The sequence below is a fragment of the Rutidosis leptorrhynchoides genome, chromosome 1 (genome assembly GCF_046630445.1).
Source record: "Rutidosis leptorrhynchoides isolate AG116_Rl617_1_P2 chromosome 1, CSIRO_AGI_Rlap_v1, whole genome shotgun sequence".
NCBI classification, from domain to species: Eukaryota; Viridiplantae; Streptophyta; class Magnoliopsida; order Asterales; family Asteraceae; genus Rutidosis; species Rutidosis leptorrhynchoides.
Genome location: NC_092333.1, coordinates 214013378 through 214031622, shown reverse-complemented (window position 1 = coordinate 214031622; position 18245 = coordinate 214013378).

The following is an 18245-nucleotide window of genomic DNA, read 5'->3' as shown; positions in this document are numbered from 1 at the left end:
GTTTACGTCAAAAGCTAAGGAAAATCTTATTTTCTTCAATTCACTCTTTTGAGATAGCTTCACTCGTATTCTTAGAATAATTGAATTATTTTATCATTATTATTCAATAATGATAAACCTTTAATTATCAACTCATATTGGTCATGAAAATATTTTTATTGTAAGCCATGACCACCTCACTTAAATTTCGAGACGATATTTCTTTAACGGGTAGGTACTGTGATGACCCGGAAATTTTCGACCAAATTTAAACTTAAATCTTAATATAAATTCGACATGATAAGCAAAGTCTATTAGATTGAATTTTTGAATTGTTGAATTATTTCATGAGAACATTTAACCTTTTACTATTTCCGACAATTCACGAACCTGTAATTGTAAATAGAAATGTATATATATACATATATATATATATACATATATATATATACATATATATATATATATATATATATATATATACATATATATATATATATATATATATATATATATATATATATATATATATATATATATATATATATATAATTTTACATGTAAATAATTATATATTATAAATTAAATACACTAAAGAACTATTAAGTAATTATGACATAAAACTTAAACTTGTTATTTAAAACTGTTTATTCAAATATAGAAAGTAGATGGAATATACATAATTTATCAATGTTAACAAAGTAACAATTGTTATACTCTGAAATTTATTTGTTTCAATATATATATATGTATCTGATTTCCATACATAATTATTGATTGTATATAGATTGTAATATAATAAAATGTGTAAATATTAAATATGTGTTGTCATATAATATATTATAAAATATTACATAATTAATAATATGTAGGGTTTAAATATTAAATGTAATTACAAATTAAAAATACAGTTATTATATTATTATTACTCTCATTATTATTATTAATGTTAATGTTAATATTGTTTGTATTACTAAAAATTGAAATCATGTAACTGGTTATTATCACTAATAGATATTGTGATTAAGAATCATTATTATTACTATTATAGTTATCATTATTTATTATTAAACTTATTATTACTATAATAGAACTTATTAATATTATCATTAAAATTGCTACCACTATTAATATCATTATTGACAAAACTATAAATATTAATATTAATAATCACCATTATATTTGTGATTTATATCATTATTGTTATTGTTATTTTTACTATTAATAATAATAATAATAATAATAATAATAATAATAATAATAATAATAATAATAATAATAAAAGTATTATCATTATTATTAATATATTGTTATATTATAATTATTAATACTTATGTTATATATATACAAAATCAGAATAAGATCACATTCTGTTTCCAGTTCCTATCACACTTTATTCCTATCACTGCTAGTGTCGATATCAGTTTAGTGAACAAACAAAAATCTGTTTCATGTCATTTTCTAACTGTAATTGATTTTTGGATCTTGTATGAAGATTATTTCAAATTAGAATATAATCGTACGAACCAGTCTTTTTCCGTTACCTGCTATATTTTTTTTTATTTTATGCTCCTGATTGGAAAAGGCTGTCGACTGAATTATCTGTATTATAAACGAATTATTCAATGAACTTGATTAACACATTTAGTTCTTTTATTATCATTGTCAATTTAAAACCCCTACAGTCAATATCAAATTGGAATTTCCAAAAGAAAAACCAAGATACCGTCGGTACCCTGTTGTTATTACTTTTTCACAGAAACTCGATTTCAAATGGTTCTTCAAAATGTAAAATTGCAGTTAGATTAGGAATCCTTTACTAAAGCTACCTGCAAAATCTTAGTGTCCTATTCTTACTATCGAATCTCAATTTTGGAGTCAAAGATAGGTTTTCAAAAAGTCAAATGTATGTTCTAAGTTCAAATTGGAGTTCTAGGTGTTTTTTCGATTGAAATTAATGATTCATATAGTTTTCATGACTCATTTGCAACATAATTCGTTTTGAAATCGTTGTCTAAAACATCCAAGAATTTGAAATTGAGGTTTGAGTTATTTTTTTTTTGTTTCAACAGCGACAGTCTCTTTTTATTTATTTATTTATTTTTTTGTTAAACCAATTCAACAATCAACATATTGTTTTCGTTTCATTGTACGAATTAATTTCAAACCGTAACTTGTTGATATTGATTGATTTCAATTTGAGCCGATTTGATTTCGAGGATGAAGAATAGAACAGAAAGAAATCGGGGTAAAATTAATTAAGGGTAGATATAATTCCAAGAAAACAAAAATGGTCTGATGGTTGATGGGTGTTTGTGTAACCGAGAGGTCGCGGGTTCGATCCCGGGCAATTGCATTTTTTTTTCTTGGAGCTTATTATTGAGGTAGTCACCATTTTTTTTTTGTTATTATCATTATTATCATTATTGTAATTATTATTATTATTATTATATTATTATTATTATTATTATTATTATTATTATTATTATTATTATTATTATTATTATTATTATTATTGTTATTTTTATTATTGTTATTAGTATTATTGTTATTGTTAATGTTATTGCGATTATTAGTAATATGATTATTATTATCTTTACAAATACAATTGTTAGGATAAAATTATCATTTATTATTATTATGACAACAATTAATATTATTAGTATTATTATGGAAATAATAAAATTATTGTTTTTCATTAACACTAGTATTATGAAAATAAGTATTATGATAAAATTTTCATGTATTATGATTGTAACTATAAGTATGAAATTTATTATTAATATTACTAATAGTTGTGTTAGTACTATTATCATAATAGGGTTATTATTATTATTATTATAATTATTATTATTATAATTATTATTATTATAATTATTATTAGTATTATCACTTTTATTATTCTGTTTATTTAAAGTATCACTATGATTAAAATTTTCATTTTTATTAAAATTAGAATTATTATTATTTTGTACATAAAATATATCTAATACATATACTATAATTATATTAATATTACCTATAATTATATATTAAACATGTTAATATTTTTATGTATACAAAATGAACATATATATATTATATAATTTAAAATATTATATATATATATATATATATATATATATATATATATATATATATATATATATATATATATATAAATTTAGTAGAAATTATATATAAACTACAACACTAAATATATAAGTATTATATAATTAATAGATGTAATTATTTGATTACCAATATATGTGTTAACATATATAAATGATATAGGTTCGTGAATCCGAGGCCAGCCCTGCATTGTTCAATGTCGTCGTATGTATTTTTACTACAAAATACAGTATAGTGAGTTTTATTTGCCCTTTTTTTTACTCTTTATGTTTTTGGGCTGAGAATACATGCAAATGCTTTATTAACTGTTTTACAATATTTATATGCGTGAGTTTTATTAATCCCTTTTTAAATGCTTTTGCAATATATATTTTTGGGACTGAGAATACATGCGCTGCTTTTATAAATGTTTTACGAAATAGACACAAGTACGTGAAACTACATTCTATGGTTGAATTATCGAAATCGAATATGCCCCTTTTTATATAGTCTGGTAATCTAAGAATTAGGGAACAGACACCCTAATTGACGCGAACTCTAAAGATAGATCTATCGGGCCCAACAAGCCTCATCCAAAGTACCGGATGCTTTAGTACTTCGAAATTTATATCATGTCCGAAGGAGGATCCCGGAATGATGGGGATATTCTTATATACATACTGTGAATGTCGGTTACCAGGTGTTCAATCCATATGAATGATATTTATGTCTCTATGCATGGGACGTATGTTTATGAGAAATGGAAATATGAAATCTTGTGGTCTATTAAAATGATAGAAATGATTATTTATGTAAATTAATGAACTCACCAACCTGTTGGTTGACACTTGAAAGCATGTTTATTCTCAGGTACGAAAGAAATCTTCCGCTGTGTAATTGCTCATTTTAAAGATATTACTTGGAGTCATTCATGACATATTTCAAAAGCTGTTGCATTCGAGTCATTGAGATCATCAAGATTATTATTAAATCAACTATAGTTAGATATATTATAAAATGGTATGCATGCCGTCAACTTTCGTTGTAATGAAAGATTGTGTTTTTAAAAACGAATGCAATGTTTGTAAAATGTATCATATAGAGGTCAAGTACCTCGCGATGTAATCAACTGTTGTGAATCGTTTATAATCGATATGGACTTCGTCCGGATGGATTAGGACGGGTCTCTACATTAAGAGCATTCGAACTGATAATGGGACGGAATTTAAGAATGACCTGCTTGATAGTTATTTGAAAGACCAAGGCATTGAACATCAGTTCTATGCTGCATGAACCCCTCAACAGAATGGAGTAGTCGAACGACGTAATCGTACGTTATGTGAAGCAGCTCGAACGGTGCTTGCTTACTCCAAACTACCTCTGAAAATGTGGGGGGAGGCCATTTCCACTGCATGCTATACCCAAAATCGCTGTATCATTAATAAACGTTTTAATAAAACTCCTTATGAGTTACTATATGGTAGACGCCCGAATGTCAAATATTTCTGTGTCTTTGGTTGTATATGCTATGTGCTTAACGATTTTGACAGCCTCGGAAAGTTTGATCCTCATGGCGATCAGGCCATATTTCTCGTTTATTCTTCGAACAAAGTTGCCTATCGTGTCTATCACAAACGGACAAAGATGATCAAGGAAAGTATTAATGTAAGGTTCGATGAGTTATCGAGAATGACTTTTGAACAACTCAGTTCAAAACCCGATCCTAACCTGACTACTTCTTCTTCCGTGCAAAATTCAGTTTTCTTGAAGATGGGTGTTCCTACGGTAACAACAGAGGAACTGGATATCTTCTTTGATAGTCTTTATGCTCCTCAACGGAATTCAGATGTTCAAGCCGTACCGGTTACACCATCACAGTCAACTACTGTGGAGACTCAACCAAGTCTTTTTGATGAAGATACAATAACAACTGATTCACCTGTTGCTTCTTCATCCTCCCTCCCACCTCCTGATGATAATCTTGAACCAATTCAAGATACATCTGTTCATATAACTCAAGTTGTTTCTCCAGATACTCAACTAAATCCATTGGAAAATGTTACATCAGATTAAGCGGATCAAGGCTCAACATCAACAACGGTTGATGTTTCGATGGATACCACTGATGTACAACCTCTTCCATATAACAATCGATGGACTAAAAGTCATCCAGTTGATCTTATCATTGGTGATGCATCTGCTCCAGTCTCAACTTGAAGGGCAACTCGGAATATGTGTCTATACACTGCCTTTCTTAGTAAGATTGAACCAACAACAGTTGCTCAAGCTTTACTAGATCCGAACTGGGTGGTAGCAATGCAAGAAGAAATCAATCAGTTTGATCGTTTGAAAGTATGGCGATTAGTTCCAAGACCAACGGGTCAATGACCAATAGGGGTTAAGTGGATTTTTAAGACCAAGAAGGATTCTGATGGAATTGCGGTTCGACATAAGGCACGTCTCGTCGCCAAGGGATATCGACAACAAGAGGGTATTAATTATGACGAAACGTTTGCTCCGGTTGCTAGGATTGAGGCTATTCATCTTTTCCTTGCATTTTCTTCTCATATGAAGTTCACGGTGTTTCAAATGGATGTCAAAACTGATTTTCTGAACGGCCATCTTTAAGAGGAAGTTTATGTTGAGCAACTAGAAGGCTTTGTCGATCCCATTCTGTAAAGACCCGTCCTAATCCATAAGAACGAATACAATAACATATGATTACATCGCTAGGTATTTGACCTCTATATGATACATTTTACAAACATTGCATTCGTTTTAAAAGACAAACTTTCATTACCTCAAAAGTTGACAGGCATGCATACCATTTCATAATATCCATCTATAAATGATCTAATCTGTATCTTCTTAATCATAATCTTTACTGAACTCAACGACTCGAATGTAACGTCTTTCGAAATGTGCCATGAATGACTCCAAGTAATATCCTTAAAATGAGCTAATGCACAGCGGAAGATTTCTTTAATACCTGAGAATAAACATGCTTTAAAGTGTCAACCAAAAGGTTGGTGAGTTCATTAGATTAACATAAATAATCATTTCCATCAATTTAACACACCACAAGAATTTTAATTCCAGTTCTCATAATATACGTCCCATGCATAGAGACAAAAATCATTCATATGGTGAACACCTGGTAACCGACATTAACAAGATGCATATAAGAATATCCCCTATCATTTCGGGAAATCCTTCGGACATGATAAAACAACATCGAAGTACTAAAGCATCCGGTACTTTGGATGGGGTTCGTTAGGCCCAATAGATCTGTCTTTAGGATTCGCGTCAATTAGTAGATCAGTTTACTAATTCTTAGGTTACCAAGCAAAAAGGGGCATATTCGGCTTCGATCATTCACCCATATAATGAAGTTTCAATTACTTGTGTCTATTTCGTAAAACATTTATAAAAGCGCAGGTATTCTCAGTCCCAAAAATATATATTGCAAAAGCATTTAAAAAGGGAGTAATGAAACTCACGATCCAATATTTTGTAGTAAAAATATTCATACGACGATACTGAACAATGCAGGGTTGGCCTCGGATTCACGAACCTATATTATTCATATATATATATATATATATATATATATATATATATATATATATATATATATATATATATATATATATATATATATATATATATATATATATATATATATATTACTTGTAACTGAACAAATTTACTTATTATACCTTTAATTTATATATTATGTATGTTTAATTTGTATATATATTCATAATAGTTAATATTTATATAGTTATATTAATATATCTATATTTACATACTTACTTGTTTAATGTTATATTTAAAAATCGATAATTTGTTATGTGTAAGTATTTATATAAATAATATTAGTAGGTTATATATATATAGTTATGTAAAATTTTAATATAATCATAGTATATGTAATAAGTATATTTTATGTACAAAATATTTATCTGCTTAAAAAGGTAGTTTTGGATATTAATGTTTTACTAGTGATAATAATAATAACTTTTATTAATAATGATAATCTTAATAATAATAATAATAATAATAATAATAATAATAATAATAATAATAATAATAATAATAATAATAATAATAATAATAATAATAATAATCTTAATAATGAAAATGATATTGTTATTAATGATACTTACGTTAATAATAATCATAATAATCTTAATAATTATAACAATGATGTTAAAACTAGTATTAATGAAATTAATAACGTTAATTCCAATACTAATGTTAGTAATAATAATAGCAATACTTTTATCGGTCATTTTAATACTAATGATAATAATTTTAATAGTAATAACAATAATAGTTATATTTTTAATATTAACTTTAATAATCATGTCAATAATAATATTAATAAGGGTGTTTAGACGATAATTCTAATACTAATAATAATAATAATAATAATAATAATACTTAGTAATAACAATAGTATTAATAACATTAATTATATTAGTGATGATAATAGTCGTATAGTTAATATTAATAATAATAATAATTTACATCATAATAATAATTGTTAACAAGGATAATAATAATCAATGACAATAATAATAATAATAATAATAATAATAATAATAATAATAATAATAATAATAATAATAATAATAATAATAATAATAATAATAATAATAACAATAACAATAATAACAATAACAATAATAATAATAATAATAATAATAATAATAATAATAATAATAATAATAATAATAATAATAATAATAATAATAATAATAATAATAATAATAATAATAATAATAATAAGAGTGTATACCCCTTCAAAAGCTTTTCCTAAAAAGGAATGCCTTGGACCGGGCTCGAACCCAAGACCTCCCGCTCACCCGCAACACCCTTAGTCATCTAAGCTACCATGTCTTTCTTGAAGTAATTCGTATGCTCATATATATAAACCATATTAAACTGTTTAACATCTTCATCCTATCATCTCCCATTATCCTAACCTTATCATCATCTTTAATCAACTATTATCATCATCATCATCTTCAATCGACATTTTCATCGTCATCATTCTTGATCGTAACATCACGATCATCATCATTACGATCACATAAAATCATAAACTCTATTCATCTTCCCTAACATCATCATCTTTCAACTAACACAGTTAATCATCATCATCACCACATCATTTTTTTTTGTCAATCTTACATCCATCATCATTATTGATGGTACATCCTACGTACCTCATCGTTTGTAATTTGCACCGAGAATGCCCATTCAATCTACGGCCCAACAGCAGTTAGTTAGGTGGATTTCGGCCCAACCATATCAATAATCTCATGGCCCAAGATATTCAAACAACCCCAGCCCAAACTTTAATTCTTCTAAGCCCAAGTACTTGGATGTGGGCTGTCTAAATAATTCGCTGCAGTTAACAAGGAATGAATGGCCAGCTGGATTCCATTGTGTAAAAGTCATCATCCTTTATTGTTTATTAACAGAAACAAATAATTCGAGTATTATAACAGCAACTAGGTTGGTTTGATTAACTCAACGAGAAAACATGAAACAAAATAAGATCATTAGTGTTCGCAGGTTCTCGAATCAAAACCGAAGAAGAAAGAAAGAAGAGAAAAAAATTTATTATATATATAGCGAGTGGTGTGGTGGTGTTTGGGTGTTGATCAAGATGATGGTTGAGTTGGTTCATGGCTGCACAAACAACGGGAGTGTTAGCTGCCATTTGTAGCTGCTTTAATTGACATACACGTAGAGTCATGTTGTAGACATCGGGGAGAAGGAGAGAAAACTAAGAGAGAGAGTGAGAGAGAGAAAGGAGGTGTTTAATGACGATGGTGGTTATAGAGGCCGGCTGTGATGGTGGTGAAACTGGACAGCAGTAGCGAGGGTAAGTTGCAGGTGATGATGGTGATGGTTCGGTGATTATTCGCGAAGAGAGAGAGAAAAAGAAAAGATGAGATGGAGAGGGTTTCGATTACCATGGTGGTACTTCACGATGAGATGTGGATGGTGGCCGATGCCATAAATGTCAAGAATGGTGGCGGTTGATGGTTCCTGACGATGGTGAGGTGATGGAGTGTTGATGGTGATGAAGGTCGATACAAATGATGGAAGATGGCAGATATGGTGGGAGTTTGGTAGGTTCACGGTGGTGTTTCAAGATGGTTCGGTGAGGTGATTAATGGCCGTAAAAGAAGATCACAAATGGTGGCGGGTGTTGTTCATTACCAGAGACAGGAACATGAATTAAATAGGATTGGGGTTTGGTTTTATCTTGATGAAGTGGGTGTTGTATGTATATATTTATCCTATGCTGGTACACGAAATAGAAAACAAAATTTAATAGTTAATAATTAACTCAGAAAGGAGGACAAGTGGTAATTGTGAGTGGGTTGGTGATGTTGTAAGTCTACAATGAATATATGCATATATTACATATAGAAATAGATAGGTAGCTGTAACACATTACATAATTGAATAATTATATTAATATAATAATGATTATATCATAATTTAGAATTTAAACGTGTTAAATTGTTAGCCGTCACCTATCGCGGATTGAATTTCGTACTCCGTCGTCAATCAGTGGCGAATAAAAGTATCCCGAAAAATCTCAAATTTTTAGATTAACTATATTTATTTATTTTGGTCATTATGGTATAAAATTCGATCCTTAATTTGTTAAATAAAAATTACATCAACTGTCCCTCTCATTTCTAGGTAAAATATATAAAGTGTTAAAACTTAACAAATAGTTCCTAAATACATTAGCCTAAAATCTATAGAACTCATTTTCGTATCACCGTTTATTTTAAAATTACATAAGTTTGAATTTAACTTGCTTAATATCAATCTAAAAATCAAAGGAGTATTACAATCATTTAATATTTATTTTTAAAATACTTTATTTATATATAGATATGTTTATAAATAATAATTATTATATATTTCATAACAACAACATTTAATATTTCAAATTATACTTCCAATTATTATTTATATATATACACACATATCTATTTACAAATAGTTGTTCGTGAATCGTCGAGAGCAATCGAAGGTCAATTGAATATATGAAACAGTTCAAACTTTTTGAGACTCAACTTAACAGACTTTGCTTATCGTGTCAGAATCAAGTAAAGATTAAGTTTAAATTTGGTTGGAAATTTTCGGGTCGTCACAGTACCTACCCGTTAAAGAAATTTCGTCCCGAAATTTGAGTGAGATGGTCATGGCTAATAATAAAAATGTTTTTCATGACGAATCTGAGTTGTTAATAGAGTTTTATCACTATTGAATAATATAGATAAAATGATTTAATCACTCGAAGCGTACAAATGAAGCTATCGCTAAATAGTGAAATGAGATAGACAAGTTTCATAATAACTTTTCACTAGTCAGGGTTGAATTCCAGAATTCAAGGGATTTAAAGATAATCTTCAAAATCTAAAAGATTTGATTCTTCGGCGAGTAAGGAAATTAAGATCTCTATAATTAAATACGGTGATCTGCCTCGATTACTCTATCTGATATGTCCATTATAAATTAAACTCTTCCGTTCCATTTTTCTCACCATTCCTATACTTTCTTTCTTAGTTCATACATCTAAAAGATTGTGAAAATGCTTAATCCCGTTCTAATCCTTGATATTTGTCTAATTATCATTTCTGTCATCCTTCTTTTCAATCTTCCACCAGAAAAATCTGTTTACTTCTACTATTACATTGGGGTGATACTATTCTGAATTATACAGTGTCCTTATATTGTTATTCGTATTAATATTCACGATTTGTAATCTCCGTGTTGTTGTTGGGCTTTATATTTTCTCTTATATTTTAGAACTCTTTTCCTTTTTATTATCTTCTTGATCTCTAGTAAAGCGAGTAATGGTCCAGAATTCGTAAGTATGGGGTTTCGAATTGTAGTGACCCGAACTTTTCCATGTTTATATATATTAATTGAGATTGATATTTACATGATTAAATGTTTCAAATATGTTAAGCAATCAAACTTGTTAAGACTTGATTAATTGAAATATGTTTCATATAGACAATTGACCACCCAAGTTGACCGGCGATTCACGAACGTTAAAACTTGTAAAAACGACATGACGATATATATATATGGATATACATATGGTTAACATGAGATTATGATAAGTAAGTATCTCCATAAGTATATTAACAATGAGTTATATACATATAAACAAGACTACTAACTTAAGGATTTCGAAACGAGACATATATGTAACGATTATCGTTGTAACGACATTTAAATGTATATATATATCATATTAAGATATATTAATATTAATATATCATAATATCATGATAATATAATAATTTAACATCTCATTAGATATAATAAACAATGGGTTAACAACATTAATTGAGATCGTTAACTTAAAGGTTTCAAAATAACACTTACATGTAACGACTAACGATGACTTAACGACTCAGTTAAAATGTATATACATGTAGTGTATTTAGATGTATTAAAATACTTTTGGAAGACTTCAAGACATATATCAAAACACTCATACTAATGAAAATGGTTACAGTTACTTTCCCATTCTTTTCTTTCATCAAGAATTCTAGTCGTATTCTTACCCGTATTATACACAGCTTCAAAACGTACTTACTATGGGTATATACCAATAGGAACTAGCATGGGATTCCACTCTTGATTATGTCATGTATGACTAATCAATTTTAACTTCTACCATGAGCTAGTCAACTAACTAGAACTCCTTTTAACCCCACTCACCACTCACCAATTACCACTCATCATTCACTCCATTTCACTTCCAATTCTCTTTCTAATTCTCTCTCAACACACACACACTATTATGAATGTATTTTTCCAGTAGTTAATCATCATCTTCATCAAAAATCACTTCAAGAATCAAGCTATAATCATCATAGGAAGAACACTTCAAGAACACTTCAAAAATCCCTTCAAGTTTACTAATTTACTTCCAAGCTTTCTAATCCATTCCAAGTAATCATCTAAGATCAAGAAACCTTTCTTATATACAGTAGGTTATCTTTCTTATTCAAGGTAATATTCATATTCAAACTTTGATTCAATTTCTATAACTATAAACTATCTTAATTCGAGTAAAAATCTTACTTGAACTTGTTTTTGTGTCATGATCCTACTTCAAGAACTTTCAAGCCATCCAAGATCCTTTGAAGCTAGATCATTTCTTGTCACTTCTAGTAGGTTTACCTACTAAACTTGAGGTAGTAATGATGTTCATAACATCATTCAATTCATATATATAAAACTATCTTATTCGAAGGTTTAAACTCGTAATCACTAGAACATAGTTTAGTTAATTCTAAACTTGTTCGCAAACAAAAGTTAATCCTTCTAACTTGAATTTTAAAATTAACTAAACACATGTTCTATATCTATATGATATGCTAACTTAATGATTTAAAACCTGGAAACACGAAAAACACCGTAAAACCGGATTTACGCCGTCGTAGTAACACCGCGGGCTGTTTTGGGTTAGTTAATTAAAAACTATGATAAACTTTGATTTAAAAGTTGTTATTCTGAGAAAATGATTTTTATTATGAACATGAAACTATATCCAAAAATTATGGTTAAACTCAAAGTGGAAGTATGTTTTCTAAAATGGTCATCTAGACGTCGTTCTTTCGACTGAAATGACTACCTTTACAAAAACGACTTGTAACTTATTTTTCCGACTATAAACCTATACTTTTTCTGTTTAGATTCATAAAATAGAGTTCAATATGAAACCATAGCAATTTGATTCACTCAAAACGGATTTAAAATGAAGAAGTTATGGGTAAAACAAGATTGGATAATTTTTCTCATTTTAGCTACGTGAAAATTGGTAACAAATCTATTCCAACCATAACTTAATCAACTTGTATTGTATATTATGTAATCTTGAGATACCATAGACACGTATACAATGTTTCGACCTATCATGTCGACACATCTATATATATTTCGGAACAACCATAGACACTCTATATGTGAATGTTGGAGTTAGCTATACAGGGTTGAGGTTGATTCCAAAATATATATAGTTTGAGTTGTGATCAATACTGAGATACGTATACACTGGGTCGTGGATTGATTCAAGATAATATTTATCGATTTATTTCTGTACATCTAACTGTGGACAACTAGTTGTAGGTTACTAACGAGGACAGCTGACTTAATAAACTTAAAACATCAAAATATATTAAAAGTGTTGTAAATATATTTTGAACATACTTTGATATATATGTATATATTGTTATAGGTTCGTGAATCAACCAGTGGCCAAGTCTTACTTTCCGACGAAGTAAAAATCTGTAAAAGTGAGTTATAGTCCCACTTTTAAAATCTAATATTTTTGGGATGAGAATACATGCAGGTTTTATAAATGATTTACAAAATAGACACAAGTACGTGAAACTACATTCTATGGTTGAATTATCGAAATCGAATATGCCCCTTTTTATTAAGTCTGGTAATCTAAGAATTAGGGAACAGACACCCTAATTGACGCGAATCCTAAAGATAGATCTATTGGGCCTAACAAACCCCATCCAAAGTACCGGATGCTTTAGTACTTCGAAATTTATATCATATCCGAAGGGTGTCCCGGAATGATGGGGATATTCTTATATATGCATCTTGTTAATGTCGGTTACCAGGTGTTCACCATATGAATGATTTTTATCTCTATGTATGGGATGTATATTGAAATATGAAATCTTGTGGTCTATTGTTACAATTTGATATATATAGGTTAAACCTATAACTCACCAACATTTTTGTTGACGTTTAAAGCATGTTTATTCTCAGGTGAATACTAAGAGCTTCCGCTGTTGCATACTAAAATAAGGACAAGATTTAGAGTCCATGTTTGTATGATACTGTGTAAAAACTGCATTCAAGAAACTGATTTCGATGTAACATATTTGTATTGTAAATCATTATGTAATGGTCGTGTGTAAACAGGATATTTTAGATTATCATTATTTGATAATCTACGTAAAGCTTTTTAAACCTTTATTTATGAAATAAAGGTTATGGTTTGTTTTAAAAATGAATGCAGTCTTTGAAAAACGTCTCATATAGAGGTCAAAACCTCGCAACGAAATCAATTAATATGGAACGTTTTTAATCAATAAGAACGGGACATTTCACGAATGAACTTCATGTTCTAAACAAGAAAGAAAATAATAGCACGATTTAATTTTTCAAATTACCAGAATCACTGAGAATAGAACTATCAAGAATATATTTTCTTGATATGTTCAGAAGTTAACCAGAATGAAGGATTTATGTAACATGACACATGATGACGTTATGATCTGTGAATCATCACGTCCCATTAGAAACTCAGCATGACTTACTGTAATATAATCACGTTGATCAAGTGTCATTATATTTTACTAATTCATGCATCAATTTCTTTACATTTCTCCAGAATTCATTCATAAATTAAACTTAGATTTTACAGAAGTTTCCAATATAATGAAACACAGGAAGCACGAAGAGTTTTATAATTTCGAACGAGAATATTTATGAAAATATCCTCAGAAATATCGAAGATATTCATGATGATATTTTGGAATTTCCAAGTTCGAAGGTTGATGAAGCAAAATTTTCCACAAGATTTTAACATGACTTCGGAGCAAGATATTCTCTAGAGATTTCAACGGATCCAGAATTACCTGGATTCTTTGAATATAGGGTATGGTCCTTGTATTTGTCCTTGGTCTCCTTCGTGGTTAGCTCTATCCGTTTTCTAGTTCCAACTTTTATGAGCTTTTTCAACATACTATTTTTTTATCATCAAACTTCCGATGATTAAGGTCGTTTACGGTTGTCTACGGTTTCTGCTGCTTCATTCAGCTTTTTCAACATTCAGAGTATTGATTTGTAGACTGAGTGCTTTTTCAGAATTTTAGAATGAAAGATAATAATTCTAAGAGATAAATGTTATATATATATATATATATATATATATATATATATATATATATATATATATATATACATATAATGGTTGATGTAGTAACGCTACGAGATTTCAAAATACTGATTGCTAGTTCTCGGTAATTGGTATGGCAATTCTCGTTATAAGATGCGGATAGGGTTTCGATAAATATAATGATTTTTCAGAAAGTCAAAGATTAATGAAGTTGCTGGTAAGTTTACTGCTAACGTGATGGAATATAAATGGTTCCCCGATAATGATGACGAAAGGAAACTTATATATCAAAGTTATAATAGAGTTTATTTGAATGAAAAGTCGAAATTGATTTGCTGAAGCTGTGACAAAATTGGCTACTTTGGAATGGGATTGCAAAGTGATTTTTTTGTAATAACAATGCCAAAGGAGCTAGCACAGATACGTGTTAAATGTTTACTCAGGTTCCGAGTGTTTTCAAGTGCATGACCATATGCATCAACCTTTTCTTCCGTAGATAAAGTGTGGTTGATTCATCCTCTCGATTGAGGTTTTTTCATGAATCATGAAAGGTTTGAATGCGGATTGTTATCGTCAAGATACAAATGAGGTTTAAGATGAAATCAAGTGGCAAACTTGAAGAAATGTTTAGTTTCATATGTTATAATCAATATTTTAATTCATTTTAATTGTCCAATGTTATTAGTCCACAGTCGATAGTCCACAGTTAACAGTCCAATAATTCATATATAGTTTTATATAATATTCGAATTAATTAATACGTATCGTGACCCGTGTACATGTCTTAGATTTGATCACAACTCAAAGTATATATATTATTGTAGAATCACCTCAACCCTGTATAGCTAACTCAATAATTACTGCATATAGAGTGTCCATGGTGATTTCAAATAATATATATAGATGTGTCGATATGATATTTCAAAACCTTGTATACGTGTCCCGATATTTAAAGTGCGTAAAATAAATAACAGAAATTAAATGACAATAAATAAAATTGTGAGAATTTAAATTGCGATAATTAAATTGCGATAATTAAATTGTGATAATTAAATGTAATGGGGAATTAACAGTTAGCTAGGAACAGTTAGCTAGGACTTTGTTAGCGTGGATTCTTAACAGAATTTCTCATAGTTAATTTGTTTGTTTCTAACAAATTTTATTTTGTCCAATGTTTTCTTCATTATGCCACTTGTTGGACTCTGATAAGTCAAAATCCAAATATGAAATTGAATGAAAATGGTTATTCTGCGGTGAACTGATATGTGTATCGGTGGATGTAAATAGGATAGTAAATGACTGTTGAATTAGATTCGAAGAATGTACAGTGTAATTTGTTAATGTGAAATCTAAATATTCCTCGCGTGTTACCTACCCGTTAAAATATTTTCACCATTAACGGTTTGTACAAAAGAATTTTTAATTACAATCTTTATATATATATATATATATATATATATATATATATATATATATATATATATATATATATATATATATATATATATATATATATATATATATATATATATATATATATATATATATATATATATATATATATATTTTCTTCAGATGTAATCATGGATTTAATGAGTCAATATTATATTAAACTCATTTGATTTACCGTTAGATCTAGGATACATAATCTCTAAAACATTAGTGATTACATAATCGTCATGAAGAACGAAAATAACCGATGTATAACAAGATGTAGAACGAAGATTATGTTCGAGGTATAGATTATGGTGTTGAGGCGTGTAATGCGGATGTTGTTGTTGGTGGTACTGGTATTAATGTTGGTGGTACTGTTGGTGCCGGTGATGTTGCTGAAGCTGGTACGTTTTGCACCATATTTTCCAAATTGATTACTCGAGCGTGAAATTCGTTGACTTCTTCGATTACTCCGGGATGATTGTCGGTCAGAACGAGTGGATGAATAAGATTCAGAATTTGGGATAGTATATAAGCGTGTTGAGCTACTCTGGAAATGATGTTGAAAATGGTGTTTCGGATAGGTTCGCCGGTAAGTGCTTCAGGTTCTTCGCCAAGAGGTAAAGTCGGTGGATGGAAAGGATCGCCTTCTTCTCGTCTTCATTAGTTAAGTCGACTACGAATTCAGCCCCAATTCATCCAGAATTAATGATGGCTAATTGGTTGATTCATTTCCGGTGATGCTGTTTATGGAGCTTAGGTGAACATCCATGTCGGAATAGCTGTCGGAATAACTATCGGAATGGCTATCGGAATCTGAGGAATCAAACTGGTTGAGGAATTCATCTCGTACGATCAGATGAAGGATTTTCGATAAGAAATAGATTATAGGATGTAGATTAGTACCCTGCAATACATAATTTATATATGCATATATAATACTAAAATCCCATAAGTTACGGAGAAATCTACGGAGCTATCAAGAAAAGTCTACAGTAACAGATACGCTAAGATATAAATTTTTGTCTATACACTATTCATGCAATCAATGCAGTAAGATGTGTCTAGACTAAGAATGATAAGCAGATAATTTCTGACAAAAAATGATAAGCAAAACTTTTGACATGCAGACACGGTCGAAGTCTAGACTCATTAATGCATCCTAACAACTACTAGTTAGACACACTAATGCAAGACCTGGTTCATTAAGACCACCGCTCTGATACCACATGTAAAGACCCGTCCTAATCCATAAGAACGAATACAATAACATATGATTACATCGCGAGGTATTTGACCCCTATATGATACATTTTACAAACATTGCATTCGTTTTAAAAGACAAACTTTCATTACATCAAAAGTTGACAGGCATGCATACCATTTCATAATATCCATCTATAAATGATCTAATCTATATTTTCTTAATCATAATCTTTACTGAACTCAACGACTCGAATGCAACGTCTTTCAAAATATGCCATGAATGACTCCAAGTAATATCCTTAAAATGAGCTAATGCACAGCGCAAGATTTCTTTAATACCTGAGAATAAACATGCTTTAAAGTGTCAACCAAAAGGTTGGTGAGTTCATTAGTTTAACATAAATAATCATTTCCATCAATTTAACACACCACAAGAATTTCATTTCCAGTTCTCATAATATACGTCCCATGCATAGAGACAAAAATCATTCATATGGTGAACACCTGGTAACCGACATTAACAAGATGCATATAAGAATATCCCCTATCATTC